At 46.8% G+C, this 19,556-nt stretch overlaps 1 long non-coding RNA gene across 1 annotated transcript; it reads left to right on the plus strand.

The window, feature by feature from the left end:
* Positions 1-1,095: 1,095 nt before the first annotated feature.
* LOC146356651 (uncharacterized) lies at positions 1,096-19,132 on the plus strand. Its single transcript, XR_014787469.1, has 3 exons — positions 1,096-1,305; positions 2,744-2,826; positions 18,559-19,132. It is a non-coding gene; the product is annotated as an uncharacterized LOC146356651 (long non-coding RNA).
* The last annotated feature ends 424 nt before the right edge of the window (positions 19,133-19,556 follow it).

Here is a 19,556-nt window from a genome sequence, read left to right on the forward strand (position 1 = left end):
AAGTCCTGACTTCGCTCCCATCTGGGTGTTTCCTTTCAACTTCAATGTGGTGGTGTACAGAGGCCAACTGCCAAAACAGTTATCCTTGTTCCAATATTTCTGGCCCTGACTGTATATGCAATCCTTATGAAGCCTTCACAGCCTCCTAAAGTCCTCTGAATGGACATATTTGGCTTGGGGTATTCTCTCTCTCTCTCCCTCCTCCATTTCCAATCACCATTCTTATTTTCTCATTCTTCCCTTCCCTTCCCTATCCTGCTCTTTCTTTCTCTTCTTTATTCCACCCAGAGCATATCTTGGGGACTATTTAAAAAGAATTTTCTTTGATGGGCAAGAAATGTATCTGACTTTATACAAACAGACAAGAGGTTTTGTTTTTCTCCTTCTGCTCACCTGGTTCTTTGAGAAAAGTGGATTCACCTGGTCACTGAGGAATGGATCTGGGGCTGTTTTGTTTGTCAATTGCCAGGATACAAGTGGAGCAACCCCCTCCCACTCCTCTTCCACAGCAACTGGTGTACGTAGGCATACTGCATCTGATACTGGAGGCAGCCTTTTTAAAGCCGTCCAAGATGGTGGCCATCACTACATCTTGTGGTAGAGAATTCCATAGTTTAACTATGTGCTGTGTGAAGGAGTCCTTCTTTTATCTCTCCTGAATCTCCCATCAATCCCCTTCCCTTGGTTAAGTCATGTTTAAACACATGAAACACCAACTGCGTAGGGATGTCAGAGAATTCCGCCACGGATCTCGGTGAGGCCGAATGCCAGTGCATTCGGCCCCCCGAAATCTGTGGCGGAATGGCCTGCCACCCCCCCGCCACCCCCCCCCCGCAGATCTCGCCCGGGACGAGACTTACCTGGGGCAGATCTTCCGGGTGGCGGCAGCTCCTTTACATAGGCTAAAACGGGGAATCAAAAGGGGACGCAAATGGTGCCTGCTACGCTATTTGCGTTCCCCTTGATTTTCGCCGTCATAGTCTACATAAATATTTACGTAGATTAAGATGGTAAAAAGAAGGAACGCAAATGGCGACGGCCGTAGCCGCCACCATTTGCGTACGTGTTGTTTTTTGGTTTTGCTTTTTTACCCAGAGCCCTCCGCAGCCGGAAATCCAGCTGAGGACAGCTCTGGCCTGGCCTGGCCAGGCCTGGCCGGCTGCTCTGCGGAGCTGCTGCGGAGCACAGCCGGCCGTTGGAGGATTCCGGGGGGGGGAGGAACGGAGCACCTGCCCCCCTGGCCAGGATTCCAGGGGGAGGGATAGAACGCCTCCCCCCCACCACCATCAACATAATCCGCGAAAGGTAAGTCACTTTCGCACATCCCTAACTGTGGGTTGTTCATATTGGGGAATTTTGAGGCTGGGCAGGCCTGAACATGCCTTGTGTGGCAAATGTCTTTGTTCAGAGGTTCTCTCAAAATATATTTATTGATTTTATTTATTACATTTACATCCCACCTTTTTCCTCCTTGTGGCACTTCGAAGACTTCCAGATTTATTCAGGCAGAACCTTTTATGGACAGATGCATGAAGGGTTATACTCAGGTGTTTTGTTTTGTTTTTGATTGATTCATTTTGAATTAGGGCTGTGCACTGAACAACAACAACAACCGCTTCAGTCCAAAGCCCGAATAGCAAATTGAAGTGGGCTGCTTTGGAGGTGCCTCCGCATGATACGAGGCAGAGCAGAACAGCAACAAGGCAACCTGAAGCGAAGCAGCTTGTATACGAGGCACTATGTCCGACTCACTGATTCGGAACTCTTACAATGTGTTCTGAGCAGCAGCAAGGGGTTGAGGAAGAGGAAGGGGGGAAAGGGAAAGGAGGGGGAGGGGGAGGAGGAGGAGGGAGGGAGCTTTGGTGAATGGAAACTCTAGTTGCCAAATCAGGGCTGAACATAACCCAGCAATCTCCAATCAGTGACAGTGGTGGTGGTGGGGAGACTGAATAACTGGAGAAAAATGGCTGCATTTCGGAAACAAAGATCATTCTGGTAGCGTTACTTTGGGATGTGAAAACCCACAGCCGTCTGGGTTCTCCGGATGCCTGCCCAGCCCCTGCTCCACTCGCTGGTCCCTCCACCTCCATCGCAATCTCCATGGTATTAAAAGACATGGAGATTTGAAGCCTATGTGCACATAGACTTATATGCAAAAAGCACCATGGATTTTCCAGGCAGGAGGAGAAGGAGGCGTGGTGCACATCCAAGTTGCTAGCTATCTCTCCCTGGTGAGCAGAAGACAGCTAGCAGTGGGGGCATGCACCTCACCTCCTCCTCCTCCTCCTCCCTGGTTGGCTGTGAATGACAGCCGACCAACAGCATGGCACATGACCCTGCCACTAGCTGGCCGTCTCCCCCTTGTGAGCAGGAGACGGCTGGTGGTCCTTGACAGTCAAGCAGGTAGGAGGAGGAGGAGGTGCATGGCTGAGAGGTGTAGCTCTCTGATTTGAGAGTTATTGTGGGGGGGGGAATCAAAATTCTACGTAAATAAATCTTTACGTAGGCTATAACGGCGAATCAAAAAGGGACGCATATAGCGCCCGCTACGCTATTTGCGTTCCCCTGTATTTTCGCCGTCATAGTCTACATAAATATTTACGTAGATTAAGACGGCTAAAAATAAGGAACGCAAATGGTGGCGGCCGTAGCCGCCACCATTTGCATGCGTGGTTTTTTGTTTGTTTTTTTAACCCAGCCATGATAGGCTTCTATCATGTTGCTGTGGTTTTTTTTTTACAAGAAAAGAAGACCAGCTGCCGCCGCCACCGCCACCACCAAAGCCACCGCCGGATCCGCCGCCGCCGCCCGGAAGATCCTCCTTAGGTAAGTCTCATCCCGGGGGGGGGGTCCGCGGGGGGTGCAGGGGGTGGCAGGCCATTCCGCCACAGATTTCGGGGGGCCTCACCGAGATCCGTGGCGGAATTCTCTGACATCCCTAATGATAAGCCAGACCCAGGTTTGCTTACAAGGAGCCTTTATTGAGTACTTACAGCACACAGGCGTACCCAATGGTTGGATCATCAGACAGCTTCTCTGAACCCAGAGCCATGGGGTACAATGGGTTTTATACCATACATGTCAGCAGTGAGGCAGCACGACAGCAGCAAGCATTCATTAGCGTTCATCTGCAACTTTCCCAGCATAGACTAACAGTGCTTGTTGAGAAGGAAAACAGAACTTTCCCAGCACAGCCACCTGTAACTCTGCATAAACATAGCCTCACTTCTCAGGCACATCCTAGGCCCTGATAAGATACTAGCCTTCTTTAGCATGGAATGTGCTGAGGCCGCTACTATCAATGTTTGATTCATCTCACATGCTCAGAGGCCCACTAGCAAGGGAATTGCACCAATAATGAACCTAAGCCAAGCAATATGGATCTCTAGGCCCCTGTAAAACTACAGGTGACTTGGTTGCACTCCTGGGGCCATTACAGCAAGCTGGTGAAGAAGCTCATGAGCAATGACACACTCTTCAGTGGCAAGACTATTGTGTTTGGCAGTGATTTTAGACAGACCATGCCCATCCTCCTGCAGGGCACTTGTGTAGCCATCACTGGCCAGTCAGTGAAGAAATGCAATGCCTGGAATGGTGTCCTCAAATTCCAGCTTGCTCGTGACATGTGTCGGGGAAATAGTGGTCCAAAAGACTGGAAGTCACATGTGTTCAGAGGATTTGGTAAAGCACTTTATTCATGCATGAGGTTGCTCTCTTGAGAGGAGAAAAACAACACCTCCAAAATGGTGGCACACATATAGATACACATAAGAGGCAGCCTTTGGGCGGGGCGGCTCCGCCGTCAAGGCAGCCTCCATGCAAGGGTTACACAGCCAATAGCAACATCTGGCGGCAACTTACAACCAATCATATTAAGATGACACAGTAAAGGTTCTGCACATGCTCAGTTATACCTTACTCACGTGGGCATGATGCTTTCATCATGACTCTTGGCACATTCACAATGGTGTCTGTTATCAGTGACTAGGGATGGCGGAGAATTTCTCCCCGAATCTTTGGGGGGCTGAGTGCCAACGCATTCGGCCCCCCAAAATCGGCGGTGAAATTCTCCCCCCCCGCCACCCCCCCCCGGGATGGGACTTACCGTGGCCGAATGTCCCTCCCGGCGGCGGGTCCCGGCGGCAGTTCGTCAGCTTTTCGTCGGGGGCGGGGGCGGCATTACAAAGTTAAGTTTAAAAAAAAAAAAACGTGATAGGCTACGTAACGATTAACGTAGCCTATCACGGCTAGATTTCCAAAGTCAGCCGTGATAGGCTACGTAAATCGTCACGTAGCCTATCACGGGTGACTTTGAAAAAAAAAAAAAAGCATGTACGCAAATGGCGGCGCCCTATGGGCGCCGCCATTTGCGTTCCTTATTTGGTCCCGGTAGTCTACGTAAAGATTTACGTAGACTACGGCAAAAATAAGGGCAACGCAAATAGCCTTGGAATGCTCCAACTTGCTGATTTCTCCAGATCATGTTAGCAAAAGATTAGAATCATAGAATCATAGAATAGTAGGGTTGAAAGGGGCCTACAAGACCATCGAGTCCAACCCCCTGCTCAATGCAGGATTAGATTAGATTAGATTAGATTAGATTAGAGTGGCATTACCACTCGTTGAAAATTATAGATCATCAAGCTGCTTTCAAGGGCACAGGAGATGGTTGAGAAATTGGCAACCCCTGATTTTCTACCCCCCCCCAAGACTTTTACTGTTTCCCCCCACACATGCACACCCTGGAGAGTGAATCTGGTTTTGCTGTCTACCTTCTGACTGTCGGTAATGGTACCGCAGAAGAGTTCATGCATTGTCGATGAGGGATTTGTCTCTGCTGCCTATGGGACTGACTTTATCGAGGCAGCTGTACCTGCTGATGCAGATGAGGGCATTCTCTGTCCCAAGAACGAGCGCTGTGACTGCATCAACCAGGTGGTATGGGACAAAATGGTAGGGATGTCAGAGAATTCCGCCACGGATCTTGGTGAGGCCGAATGCCACTGCATTCGGCCCCCTGAAATCCGTGGCTGAAAGAAGCCCCACGCCCCTCCACCCCGTGAAATGGGCCCAGAATGGAGCACCTACCTGCTGCCGTTCGCGCTGCATTGTGAATGCTGGCCGCATCTGTGCCCGCCATTCGCTTCTTCCATATAGGCATGATAGGCTACATAAATACTTATGTAGCCTATCACACCCCTTCATGGATCACTGCCTTGTTGTGGCGAAGGGGCTTGCGTAACTCAGTGAAGCCATAAGCTATGCCGTGCAGGGCCACCCAAGACGGACAGGTCATGGCAGAGAGTTCTGACAAAATGTGGTCCACTGGAGAAGGAAATGGCAACCCACTCCAGTATTCTTGCCAAGAAAACCCCATGGAACGTATCACAAGGCTAAAAGAGATGACGCCGGAAGATGAGCCCCTCAGGTCGGAAGGTGTCCAATATGCTACTGGGGAAGAGCAGAGGGTATTTCCAAGTAGCGCCAGAAAGAGTGAAGCGGCTGGGCCAAACCCGAAAGGACACTCAGTTGTGGATGTGTCTGGCGGTGAAAAGAAAATCCGATGCTGTAAAGAACAATATTGTTTAGGAGCCTGGAATGTCAGATCAATGAATCAAGGTAAGCTGGAGGTGGTCAAACATGAGATGGCAAGATTGAACATCGACATCTTGGGAATCAGCGAACTCAAATGGACAGGCATGGGCGAATTTAATTCAGGTGACCATCATATCTACTATTGTGGGCAAGAATCCCTTAGAAGAAATGGAGTAGCATTCATAGTCAACAAAAGGGTGGGAAAAGCAGTACTGGGGTACAATCTTAAAAATGATAGAATGATCTCAGTACGAATCCAAGGCAAACCATTCAACATCACAGTAATTCAAGTCTATGCCCCAACCACTGAGGCCGAAGAAGCTGAGGTTGATGGGTTCTATGAAGACCTACAACACCTTCTAGAACTAACACCAAAAAAAGATGTCCTCTTCATCATAGGGGATTGGAATGCTAAAGTAGGAAGTCAAGAAATCACCGGGATAACAGGCAGGCATGGCCTTGGTGTACAAAATGAAGCAGGGCAAAAGCTAATAGAGTTTTGCCAAGAGAACACGCTGATCATAGCAAACACTCTTTTCCAACAGCACAAGAGGCGACTCTACACATGGACGTCACCAGATGGTCAATATCGAAATCAGATTGATTATGTCCTTTGCAGCCAAAGATGGAGAAGCTCCATACAGTCAGTAAAAACAAGACCTGGAGCTGACTGTGGCTCAGATCATGAGCTGCTTCTTGCAAAATTTCGGCTTAAATTGAAGAACGTAGGGAAAGCCACTAAACCTTTCAGGTATGACCTAAATCATATCCCTGATGAATATACAGTGGAGGTGAGGAATAGATTTCAGGGATTAGACCTGATAGACAGAGTGCCTGAGGAACTATGGACGGAGGTCCGTAACATTGTTCAGGAGGCAGCAACGAAATCCGTCCCAAAGAAAAAGAAATGCAAGAAAGCCAAGTGGCTGTCTGATGAGGCTTTACAAGTAGCTCACGAAAGAAGGGAAGCGAAAAGCAAAGGAGAAAGGGGAAGATATACCCAACTGAATGCAGAGTTCCAGAGAATAGCAAGGAGAGACAAGAAGGCCTTCTTAAATGAACAATGCCAAGAAATCGAGGAAAACAACAGAATAGGAAAGACTAGAGATCTCTTCAAGAAAATTGGAGATCTCAAGGGAACGTTTTGTGCAAAGACGGGCATGATAAAGGACAAAGAAGGCAGGGACCTAACAGAAGCAGATGAGATTAAGAAGAGGTGGCAAGAATACACAGAAGAACTATACAGGAAAGATCTGAATGTCCCTGATAGCCATGATAGTGCGGTCACTGAACTTGAGCCGGACATCCTAGAGAGTGAAGTCAAGTGGGCCATAGGAAGCATTAGTAACAATAAAGCTAGCGGAGATGACAGTATTCCAGCCGAGCTATTTAAAATCCTAAAAGATGATGCTGTTAAAGTGCTGCATTCAATATGCCAACAAATCTGGAACACTCAACAGTGGCCACAAGACTGGAAAAGGTCAGTTTACATTCCAATTCCAAAGAAGGGCAACGCCAAAGAGTGTTCAAACTACCGCACCATTGCGCTCATTTCACATGCCAGCAAGGTGATGCTCAAAATCCTACAAGCTAGGCTTCAGCAGTATGCGAACCGAGAACTACCGGAAGTACAAGCTGGGTTTCGAAGAGGCAGAGGAACTAGAGATCAAATCGCCAACATTCGCTGCATCATGGAGAAAGCAAGAGAATTCCAGAAAAACGTCTATTTCTGCTTCATTGACTACACTAAAGCCTTTGATTGTGTGGATCACAACAAACTGTGGCAAATTCTTAAAGTGATGGGAGTACCAGACCACCTTACCTGTCTCCTGAGAAACCTGTACGAGGGTCAAGAAGCAACAGTAAGAACCAGACATGGAACAACCGATTGGTTCAAAATTGGGAAAGGAGTACGACAAGGCTGCATATTGTCACCCTGCTTATTTAACTTATATGCAGAGTACATCATGAGAAATGCCGGGTTGGATGAATCAGAGGTCGGAATTAAGATTGCCGGGAGAATTATCAACAACCTCCGATATGCAGACGATACCACCCTAATGGCAGAAAGCGAAGAGGATCTCAAGAGCCTCTTGTTGAGGGTGAAAGAGGAGAGTGCAAAAGCTGGTTTGAAACTCAACATTAAAAAAACTAAGATCATGTCATCTGGCCCTATCACTTCCTGGCATATAGAAGGGGAAGAAATGGAAGCAGTGACAGATTTTACTTTCTTGGGCTCCAAGATCACCGCAGACGGTGACTGTAGCCATGAAATTAAAAGACGCTTGCTCCTTGGGAGGAAAGCTATGGCAAACCTAGACAGCATAGTAAGAAGCAGAGACATCACCTTGCCGACAAAGGTCCGTCTAATCAAAGCTATGGTTTTCCCAGTAGTAATGTATGGCTGTGAGAGCTGGACTATAAGGAAGGCTGAGCGCCGAAGAATTGATGCTTTCGAACTGTGGTGCTGGAGAAGACTCTTACGAGTCCCCTGGACTGCAAGGAGGTCAAATCAGTCCATCCTAAAGGAAATCAGCCCTGAGTGCTCATTGGAAGGACAGATAATGAAGCTGAAGCTCCAATATTTTGGCCACCTAATGCGAAGAGAAAACTCCCTGGAAAAGACCCTGATGCTGGGAAAGACTGAAGGCAAAAGGAGAAGGGGACGGCAGAGGATGAGATGGCTAGATAGCATCACGGATGCAATGAATATGAACTTGAGCACGCTCCGGGAGAGAGCGCAGGACAGGAAGGCCTGGCGTGCTATGGTCCATGGGGTCACAAAGAGTCGGACACGACTGAACGACTGAACAACAACAACAAGCCTATCACAGCTAATGCAAGGACGCCATTTGCATCCCTGCGGAAGCCATGATAGGCTACATAAGTATTTACATAGCCTATCACAGCAAAAAAAAGGGAACGCAAATGGCGGCGGCTATGGCGGCCGCCATTTGCGTTCCCTTTTTTTTGCCATGATAGCCTACATAAATATTTACGTAGGCTATAACGGCAAAAAAAGAGAGAAAAGAACACAAATGGTGTAGTGGCCATCCCACCCCCTTTTTTTTGCCGTAATAGGCTATGTAAATATTTACGTAACCTATCACGGCAAAAAAAGAGGGAATGCAAATGGTGGCTGCCGTAGCAGCCACCATTTCCGTTCACTGTTTTTTTTTTTGGGGGGGGGGTTGCCGTGATAGGCTACGTAAATATTTACGTAGCCTATCACGGCAAAATACAGGGATGCAAATGGCAGCGGCTACTGCAGCCACCATTTGCGTCCCTGCAGGCTGCCCAGTGGCCGGATGTCCAGCTGCAGGTGGCCCCGGCCGGCGGCTCCGTGGAATCTCTGCGGAGCGGACATGAGCGGAGAGAATTTTGGGGGGAGGGACGGAGCGCCTCGAAAAGGTAAGTGACTTTCGTACATCCCTACAAAATGGAAGGTGAGGGAAGGACTTACATGAGCACAGACAAAGTCACTGGCAATGATGCCAGGCGTGATGTGCAATACGCTTTGGAGTTCCTAAACACTCTCAATCAAAGTGGTTTTCCACCAAGCAAGTTGACTCTGAAGAAGGGCGCTCTGGTTATCTTGCTAAAGGACTTAGACATGATTCAGGGCCTTCTCAGTAGCACAAGGATCATCGTGCTTGCTGTGCACAACAACTGGCTGCCTCAGGAAGCTCTAACTAGGCAGGCTAAGCACAAGAAGATCTTCCAGCCAAGGATCAGCCTTACACCTTCCGACTCATCTCTCCCCTTCCAATTAAAGCATCACCAGTTCCCCATTTGTCTGGCCTAGTGTGGCCACACCATAGATCTGTATAAGGGCCCCAGGATCTTGGCAGATTTATTTAGGGATGTCAAAGAATTCCACCACGGATCTCAGTGAGGCCGAATGCCAGTGCATACGGCCCCCTGAAATCCGTGGTGGAACGAAGCCCCCGCCCCCCCAACCCATGAAAGGCGTGCAAAAAGGAGCACTTACCTGCTGCCATCTGTGCTAACTTGTGAATGGCGGCTGCGATGTGGCCGCCATTCGCTTCCTCATCATAGCTGTGATAGGCTACGTAAATAATTACATAGCCTATCATGGCTAACGCAGGGCTAACGCATTTGCGTCCCTGCGGAGGCCGTGATAGGCTACGTAAGTATTTACGTAGCCTATCACGGCAAACCAAACAAAACAAAACAGCGTACGCAAATGGTGGCGGCCACGGCGGCCACCATTTGCATTCCCTTTTTTCCGCTGTTTTAGCCTACGTAAATATTTACGTAAGCTACTACGGTGGAAAAAAAGGGGAACACAAATAGCATAGTGGGCGCTATTTGCGTTCCCCTTTTTTTCTCCGTAATAGCTTACATAAATATTTACGTAGGCTGAAACAGCGAAAAAAAGGGAAAGCAAACGGCGGCCGCTGTAGCCGCCGCCATTTGCATATGCAGTTGGGGGGGGGGGTTGCCTGCAGGCTGCCCAGCGGCAGGATGTCTGGCTATGGGTGGCTCTGGCCGGCGGCTCCGCGGAATCTCCGTGGAGCGGAGCCGGCCAGGTTAGGATTTCAGGGGGAGGTGAGGAGCACCTCCTCCCCACCACGAATCACTCCATCAAAAAGGTAAGTGACTTTTGCACATCCCTAGATTTATTTTCCGTCCCTTTCCTAACTATGCCTAACATGGGATTTGCCTCTTTCGCAGCAGCCATACACTGGGGTGACATTTTCACTGAGGCGTCTACCAAAATCTCAAGATTGGTTCTGATGGTGGCTGCAGGAAGGCACTGCTTGAAATCAGCACACACGCGCACGCACACACACTACATCTCCCCCCACACACAATTCAGGGCAGCGAGGGAGTCCCATGACTGAGTGGGGTTTGGCATTTCTGGTCCTCCTCATCCAACATTCCATCCACAATGTTGGGTTCCTCTGGAGGTGTCTTTGTTTGCTGCATCACTGGCAAGTAGTAAAGGAGGGGGGTTCGCATCAAACTCTAAACCATGCCCCATTTTCGAAGGTGATAGTTGTGCCGCCCCCGGATTGGCTCCAGCAGGGTCATGTGACCCCTGAACGAACTCGTCATGCCTCCATGGACCAATAGGAAGATGTTTTAGAGCCCTAGCAGGTACAGGCACGGAGATGGCCCACAGGGCCATTTCCAAACCATGCCTGGATTGGCCCGGCGGGGTCATATGACCCCTGTACGAACTCGCCACACCACCATGGACCAATAGGAAGAGGTCTTAGAGGGTGGCCCCTGGCATTCACTTAGGCCATGCAGAGGCTCTGTTGACCACCAATGCCAAATACCCCGTGGATCGTGTGAGTATGAAAGTGTTTAGCATTTCAAGAGGAAGCCGCGTTGCCAATCAGGAAAACCTATTTTGGGGGCAACTGCCTAAACAGGTCGTTATAGGCCTAGTGGATAATGATTTCTTCAGTGGAGCTTTCAATAAAAATCCATTTAATTTTCAGCATTATGATATTAATTTCGCAGCTCTTTACCTGGATGGAGAGCAAATCCCCACGAAGCCACTCCAACCCAATTTTGAAGATGGAAACTGTGTAAGAGAATACATGGGTCTGGTACAAACAGCCAGCAAACATACGAAAGATAGGGCCCTTTTAATTAACCATGAGGAGTATGCAACTGGTTACACACACGACCTGACGCCAGACCAAGAATGCGGAGATCACTATTCTTTCATTAAAACTGGGAACCTGAGAGCAGAATTCCGTTTTGCTAAAGCCCTGGCCGCCATGGTCAACATGATTGTGTATGGTGTTTTTGACAATGTGGTAGAAATAAATCACAGGAGAAATGTCCTGTTTGACTGTATGTAACATGAACAGCATGCAGCTAACTCGTGTGCCATCTTCAAGACCTTACACCAGAAAGATTTTCTACGGCGTGTTTCTTTGTGACATGTTTCCCAGTGGGAGGATACACCAAAGACCTGTGGGGTTAGTAGTCAATACCCATCCCCACAACCTACCTGGAGAGCACCGGCTGGTAGGGATGGACGAAAGTCCCTTACCTGTCCTCGAAGCTTGCTTAGCGGTGGGGGGGAAGCGCTTCGCTTCTCCCCCCGAAGTTCATGCGAGGGGGGGGAGGCGCCCCGCCTTGCCCGGCCAAAATTCAGGCCGGGGGGGAGGCGCCCCATCCCTCGCCGGCGAAATTCAGGCCGGGTAGAAGCGCCCCGTCTACCCGGCGGCGAAAAAAAAAAAAAACCACCCCCGTGATAGGCTACGTAACGATTTACGTAGCCTATCACAGCTAGATTTGCAAAGTCAGCCGTGATAGGCTACGTTAATCATCACGTAGCCTATCACGGGTGACTTTTGGGGGGAAAAAAGCGCGTACGCAAATGGCGGCACCCATAGGGCGCTGCCATTTGCGTTCCTTATTTGGTCCCTGTAGTCTACGTAAAGATTTACGTAGAGTACGGCGAAAATAAGGGGAACGCAAATAGCGTTGCCCATAGTTGCCCATGGGCACCGCCATTTGTGTACGCACTTTTTTTTTTTTTCAAAGTCACCCGTGATAGGCTACGTAATGATTTATGTATCCTTTCACGGCTGACTTTGGAAATCTAGCCGTAATAGGGTACGTAAATCATTACGTAGCCTATCATGTTTTTGTTTTTTTGTTTTTTAAACATTCACTTTTGTATTTCGCGGCCGGGGAGACGAGGCACTTCTCCCCGGCCTGAATTTCAGCCAGGCGAGGCAGGGTGCCTCCCCCCCCCGGCCTGAACTTCGGGGGGAGAACCGAAGCGCCTCCCCCCCACCGTGAAGCAAGCTGCGGGACCAGGTAAGTGACTTTCGTACATCCCTAGTATTTACATAGCAAATCTTTGTACAGAGGCTACCAACAACCATAACACCACACAATATTTTCAGGTACAACCGAGAACACACTGTGAACATTGTCCAGCATATTTTTGATGAAAAAGGTTTTCCCACAGTTGCTAGGCCCTGCTAGAATGGCTGAAAAGGGGTGTTGCCAGCATGTATCCATAGTCAAAATCCATAAGGCAGTGTGTTAAACCCTTCAGTAATAACTCTTTTAACATATACCACCTTTTGAGTTTTCCTGAGTCTTACTTTCCAGAGTCCAATGGCTTTTGTTCCCTACAATACCTGGCTGCTGTACGACAATCTCACAAGGCGGTCTGTGTTTCCTGTCTGAGACGTAGGCAAAAACTAAGTCTTTGAGACTGTTGAAATTAATTTTTTCACAGTTAGTGGTATTCAATGTAATGCCTTTGACCTTCAAAAAAACTTTCCCTTGTCCTGAAAGTTTAAAACCATAAGACTTAGGACCAGCTGACACAAACTCTGTGATAAATTCATCTGCAGGGATTTCGCTTGTGAGGTCTCCTAAGTAATCTCTGAGAGGGGGCATCCACTGCCCCTCCCTATTCACAAATATCACAGAATCTGTGTCATGATACAAACAGCGCTCTTGCAAGCTGTCTAGCAAAGTGTAGAGCTTCAGCTGAGCATATGCTGTTGTAAAGGCCGCTATGAGGGCTGCTCTTCCTACCTAGAGTCATCATGCGGTCTTCAGAATGTTTCCAGGACATGCAGGCTGCATCAGCATCGATAAGTTCGCACATTGAAACCTCATAAGCATCAGAAAACAGAATCTGAAATAACTCATCAGGGTCTCTCACCACTTGTGTGTTAGGCAGGTTTGTCCTCTGGCCAAATTTCCCCCACAGAGAATTTAAAAATAATTTTGCAATTTGCCGTTTTGCAGGGTTCATGGCAATCTCATCGGGGCGCAACGCCACCCCTTCATTTTGGAGATAATCAGCGATATATTGCTGTTTATCTTCTGCGCTGACACACCAGTGTGGGTACCCTGAAGCCTCCTGTTTTTGGCGAAGGTGCATGTCAATGTAATCTGAAAACAAACAGGTGGTCCGCTTTTCAAAATGCCAGACTTCATAAATTTTCACAACCTTGTAGCCCTTTTCTACAGCTGCATTCAGCTCAACAGTGCACCATGTTCCTAGCAGAGCCCGTTCCTCATCAGAATGTTTACACGTTTCCTGCTGATGCACTGCTGCACATGCTGCACACAGGGCAAACATGAGCTTACCACCCACCTTGGTAGGGAGGACCGGGAAGAAAAGACCTCGGGGTGGGTAAACTTTAACCTTTGCAGTCCCGAAGTAATCTGAGAGCAGTTTAAAGTTCTCATGAAGTATTTCAGGGTGACCACAAGGGTATGCTTTATTCTTGTTCACATAGGGATACAGGCTTGTAAAATCATAGTAATGAATCCGTTCCACATCTTCAGGTTTATAATACAGACAGACCGCATTAGTACACCCCCCAAAGAGGGCGTCTCTAGGTTCTAGAGGGTCTGGAAAATGAGCATCAGCAAGAAAACTCTTGAGGCCCTCATCTGTTTTTGACATATGCCTCCACTCATGTTCCCATATAGTCCTGACTTCAAACCTCATCAGTTTCACTTCAGCAGCCTTTTTCTGTGTGGAGCTGTACAGGAATTCATATGCTTTACCCTGTAGGGGGTTCTTATCCTCCGGAGAATAACACACTACACACCCATGCCAAAAGCAGCCGTGAAATTCAAAGGCTGTCTTCTTATTATCTATGACAACATAGCCATCTAGAAAATAAGGGCCAGCTTTGAATTCCCCACCCTTTAAGGCATGCTGAATCTGAATCTTTTCTTTATGCTCTATGTAGCTCAACCACCGAATTGCAGGGGTGGAAAACCGTTTACACTGCCGGTGATAATTATCTGGTGGGGATATGGCAATGGTAAACTCCGTCAGAAACTTAAACCTATACATCGCAAAAGATGTACTAGCCAGAGTGGGGTATTGGAATGGATCTATTGCTAACCTTTTCTTCACATACTTCTTACCATTCTAAAATGCTCTCACTGTCTGTGTCAGTTCCATGATTTCGTGTCGGTACTTTGTGCATGCCTGCTCCAAAATATTAACATCTTGCCTGCAGTAAAACATCAACTCCTTCTGCATTTCAAAAGTTTTTGACTTGTTCTCCTCATACCACACTAAAAAAGCCTCTCTCACTCTCCAGGTATCATGTATTGGGCACCATAGGCCTCTGCTTTAGGCAGCGGGCCCACATAGTCCCAATTCTCAGGTTTGTTAAAATAATGTGGGAAGTAGCCCTTGGTGCTAGTAAAAACCAAGGCTTTTGGTAGCTTTGAGAGGGCCATGGGTAGATGACAGCATGAATCGATAAATTTTATATCTAGCCCCTTCACTGTGATACATAGCAATTTCCCCCCTTGAGTACTTAGATCTACAGTCAGTTTCTCTTTTATCAGCTGGCTGAGAATAAAGTAACCATCATACCCCTTTGAGTTATGGGCTATAAAAGTGCACCCTTTGAACTGCGCACTGTCTGTGAAGGTCTTGCTAAATTCAGAGAGACAGGAATCACCCTTAAACTCCCACGTTTTGCCAGCCATAGCCCACGGGCTTACATCCCCATACGCTTTCACACGCCGTTTTCTCTTCTCCTTGCCCTTACCTGGTTTATCCTTAAAGCGTTCTACAGTTTCACCCGCAAGCGCTTTTGCAAAACAGAAATTAGGAACATGAAATCCCGAAGACTGGTGTGCTTCAAAGCCATAAAACACATATTTCACCGACACTTTAGGCTTCTGAAGACGCCCCATATAGCCCTCATGTGTATCACCATATATGATAAACCCCCAAAAGACAGTGCACCGCCTTCCTGGACAATGCTCAAAGTCATGATCACCTTTCTGGAAAGTCCAACAGTGTTCACAATAGTCTCTAAAGACACATTTTACTTTACCCTCTAAGGCCAATTCTCTATGTCTATTTAAGCAGGCGCTGGATCTGCAGTTCAACCGACAACATCCGCACCTCTTCATTTTACTGACATTTACAGCACAATCTGCACTCAAGCAGAGCCTGCACATCCATAGACAACTATGACTGTGGGTAAAGATTGTACACAACTGTTTTGAGCTCCAAAAACCGCTTACTGTGGGTAAAGACTGTACACAATAGTTTTGAGCTCCAAAAACCGCTTTTACACTATGCACCCCATAATAATGCTCATCATGTAGCAGCATCTTATAGGTTTTGGGGTACCTAGGCCCTGGTACTTTAAATAGCCCCCAACCTTTTTTTGCGAAATGTATGACTTGAAAGTTGACCCTTAAATGGTTTTCAATCAATGAAATGTCACTCAGGGCTACTTTTTTGTGTTCAGACCAACCAAGTTCCATATGTAACTGTCTGGTGGCGGTCAACAATTCTGCATCTGTGGGGGTCCTCTTGGCCATTACTGCCAAAAGCCCCCCCAGCAAAACAGAGATTGGTGCCTGTGTAATTTAGATCTACCAAATGTTGTTGTTTTCTAAGGATGATTTGACTGTTCAGGAGAGAACCTATTTTCCTACTCCGATTCCCACCGCCCCGTGGAGCCCTCACAATTGTAACAATCAACCGCAGCGTAACATCCCCACATATTTCAGCACGGCTTTGCATGAGATTACTGATATGAGAAAGAAAATGTTCTACATTCAAAACATCCCTATGTCTTTTAACTGAAAAAAGAGGGTAATTCAATCCCCCACTGTCCAGCCTTAAATCGGACAAAATCTTGAGGGGAGATTCTCCTATTAACATCATCCAGGATTTGCTGGATCGTTGTGTATAATGCAGTCACAGCCTGTGAGAATGATGTTACGTGCTCTAAATTAACAAATCTAAATTCTTCACCTATGTGCATCGACCTGTAACGCTCATGTTCCCACTCCCACCTACGCACAAGTTCTGCGTATACTTGTGGGGGTTGGTCCGCATTTGTGTTATTTGTGGGTGGGGTTTGGTCCAACCCTGAAGCATCCCTGGAAGCTTCAGAAGACTGTGAGGTATCTTGAGACACCACCTCTGGAGGCTCACCCTCTATGCATGCCTCAGAAAACTGTGAGGCATCCTGAGAATCTGCCATTGGAGAGCAGCTTTTCTTAGGAGACCTTTGATTCTTACAGGCAGAGAGTGTTTTTTTAGCCCTGTTTAATATTGTACTAACCCTCCTCCACCAGTAAAATCATGCTTTGTTGAATGTGTTCTTCCTATGCCATCTTTTCCAACACCTCCGGTGTGGTTTACCACCTCCAACTTGTACGTGTCTAAAGAAAGTGTTGCCATGTGCAGGATGCTTTGTATGCATTTTAATATTCTGAAAAGAGCTTACTTCAGATACCCCATCATTATCAGCACTTAAAAACTTGCGTATGGCTGCTTCAGTCTCTGTACGGCGCTTCATGAGCTCACAGCCTTCCTTCAGTCTTTTAGAAGTATGCTCAAGCCAACTAGCAAGCCCCCTCCCTGGTTTAGAGATTGCAGACTCTGGGTGCCCTTCGTATCTTGATCTCTTGGCCTTTGGTCCTGTAGCGTGTTGTGGTTCTGCAGGGGCACTTTTCACAGTTGCAGGTTTCTGTTCTAAAACCAAAAATGAGAAGGGGTAGGGCACATCCTTATAATTAGGCACAAACCTCTCTCTCTCTCTCTCTCTCTCTCACACACACACACACACACACACACAGTCAATGCCTTACCCTTGCCTGCTGGCGGTCCGGTAGCCTTTGGTTTTTTAAAAGGCGCTCTAACAGGCGTCATGTTCACTGCAAAAAGCAATAACCACTTTAGTAGATTCCTACTTTAGATATGACCCCCCGAACCCCTTACCAACATTAACTTTTTACCTATTTTATCATCAGAAGGTGGTGAGTCTATGTGCTTAGTTTTTCTTGTGGCCTTCTTTGGGGGGTTAATCACAGCACCCTCCTGAACATTGGTTGTGGTTTCTAAAAAAGAAAACACACACACTGCTTTCAGCTTTACAGGAAATCTTAAAAACCACTTGACAATTATTAGAACAATTCTGTTTTATCCGCGCTACCAGATGCCGGTATGAGTGCTGACCTGGGCCTTTTCTTGCTAAAAGGATGGCTGGCCATAAAGTCTTCTGTAAAAAAAGCAATTAAAAAAAAAAAATTATACACATAGCCAATATTTTCAGAAACAGCATGTTGTTGTTGTTGTTGTTGTTGTTGTTGTTGTTTTTACATTAAAAATACCCCCCCCCCAGGCCTTACACAGTTCTTTATCATTTGACTTAATTTTGGCGCATCTCTGTCAGGTGTGTGATTTCATGAGATAGTAAATAAGGAGAAGGTGCTAGTTTGATCACCCAAAGGCATGTAGAGTCTTGCCTCAAACTTTTGCTCTGCACCCTGCACTATGTATGGTGTGAGAGCCTTTTGACCATTTCTAGCAGAACCCCTGAGAAGAATGGAGGGGGAAACGGCTATGCTAGTTCATGCTTATTTAAGCACAGCTTGTGGACAAATACCCCATAAAATAGCAAATTGCAAAACATTCTTAATTTTGCAAAAAACAGTTTCTACAATTCAAGACGATATTGAACAGCAGTTAAACCCCCTCATCCTTGATCTCCAAATTCATAGTCTGGCTGATCCGTTCAACACTTTTACTGTGGTGATGCAGACTGAGTGTGCCGATGAAAAAATCAACTGGGGCGGATTTCAACCATTTTTCTGTTTGGAGGTATAATTGTACAGAAGCTACACAGACACACGATGGGACTCTAACAAGACAGAATATAAAAGAAGTTGCTAATTTTATCACTGCCTATATCATAAACACCAAAGCAAATTTGATCATGGATCATGATGGATGGGTAAGTTTGAAACAACCCACCACCCTATGATCCCATATCCCTTGCTACAGATGTGTGTTCTTTTAATATTTATTATGGGGGGGGGGATATCTCAGTTGGGTGTGGGTTCTAAGATGATGAAGTTATACTGATCTTGTATTAAAAACAAGACCCCACTGTAATGTTTTACCTTCCATAAAAAAAAGCTACTATTTTCTTTTTATTGCAGGAAAAAGGATTTGTAAGGACGTTTGAAGATAGAAACGCCTGGATTCCTACACATTCCTACAATGTGAAGACAAAAATCAAAGCTGCTTGCATGCACTAGTTTTCCCTAAAATGGCTGTTGTTCTATGCATAGAGATTGCAGCAACAACTCTGAATGAAAATATAAATTTTGAAAGTATAAAAAATAAGAAATGGTTAACCTCAACCTGGAGATCTATTTGTGATCCTGCATCGCCACCTACTGGCACTCACTGGTCATGCAGATTCATTTTTGCGGATAGCAGCAGGTGGCTTCCCCCCCCCCCCGTTAAAACATACAAATTAACTAGAAAATGCATGCCTTCTTGATAGACCTGCGACATCAAGACTGCCTTTGAGGATTGTTCGATGAATAAGAAAAAAGACAGACCAGTTTTAGAGAAAGAGCTTTTTCTTTTCTTTTTTTACAATATAACAACCCCAGAAAGAGAAACATATATATATATATATATGAAATGAACTTGCCTGCAGGCATACTGCGCCTCTTAGAATACTGTTTTAGTTTTTCTGCGGGGATAAATTGGGAAAAGAAGCATAAACTGTATTGCATTTTATTTTAGTTTATCTGCACCCATCTACATTAGTTGGCCAAAGGAAAAAGAGTTAAGGTATAGTCACATGTAGGTAGGCTTCCAGGTCCTTCCCTTCAGGTTGTGTGTGTGCGTGTATGTGTGTGTAAAGACTCAGAGAAGTGTGGGCTCTTTTTATCAGCACTAGTCCTATTGTGTGAATTCTGGTACTGTGATTGGATAAAGTTGAGGATCCCCCCGCCCCTGAGGTTGGCCTCCCACCCATCACTAAAAGTTAGTACCACCCTACTCAAAACACGTAATGGGGTTTCAGGTCCCCTGTAATCTCAAACCCCCATCTGGAGACATGCGGCATGAGACATTTCGGGGCCCACCCACCCACCCCCCTCTACCCTGTAATGGAAACTAGTGATAAAAAGTTGATTCCTAA

Source organism: Heloderma suspectum, chromosome 2 (genome assembly GCF_057233095.1).
Source record: "Heloderma suspectum isolate Gila_16-S chromosome 2, 16-S_ref, whole genome shotgun sequence".
Classification (NCBI taxonomy): domain Eukaryota; kingdom Metazoa; phylum Chordata; class Lepidosauria; order Squamata; family Helodermatidae; genus Heloderma; species Heloderma suspectum.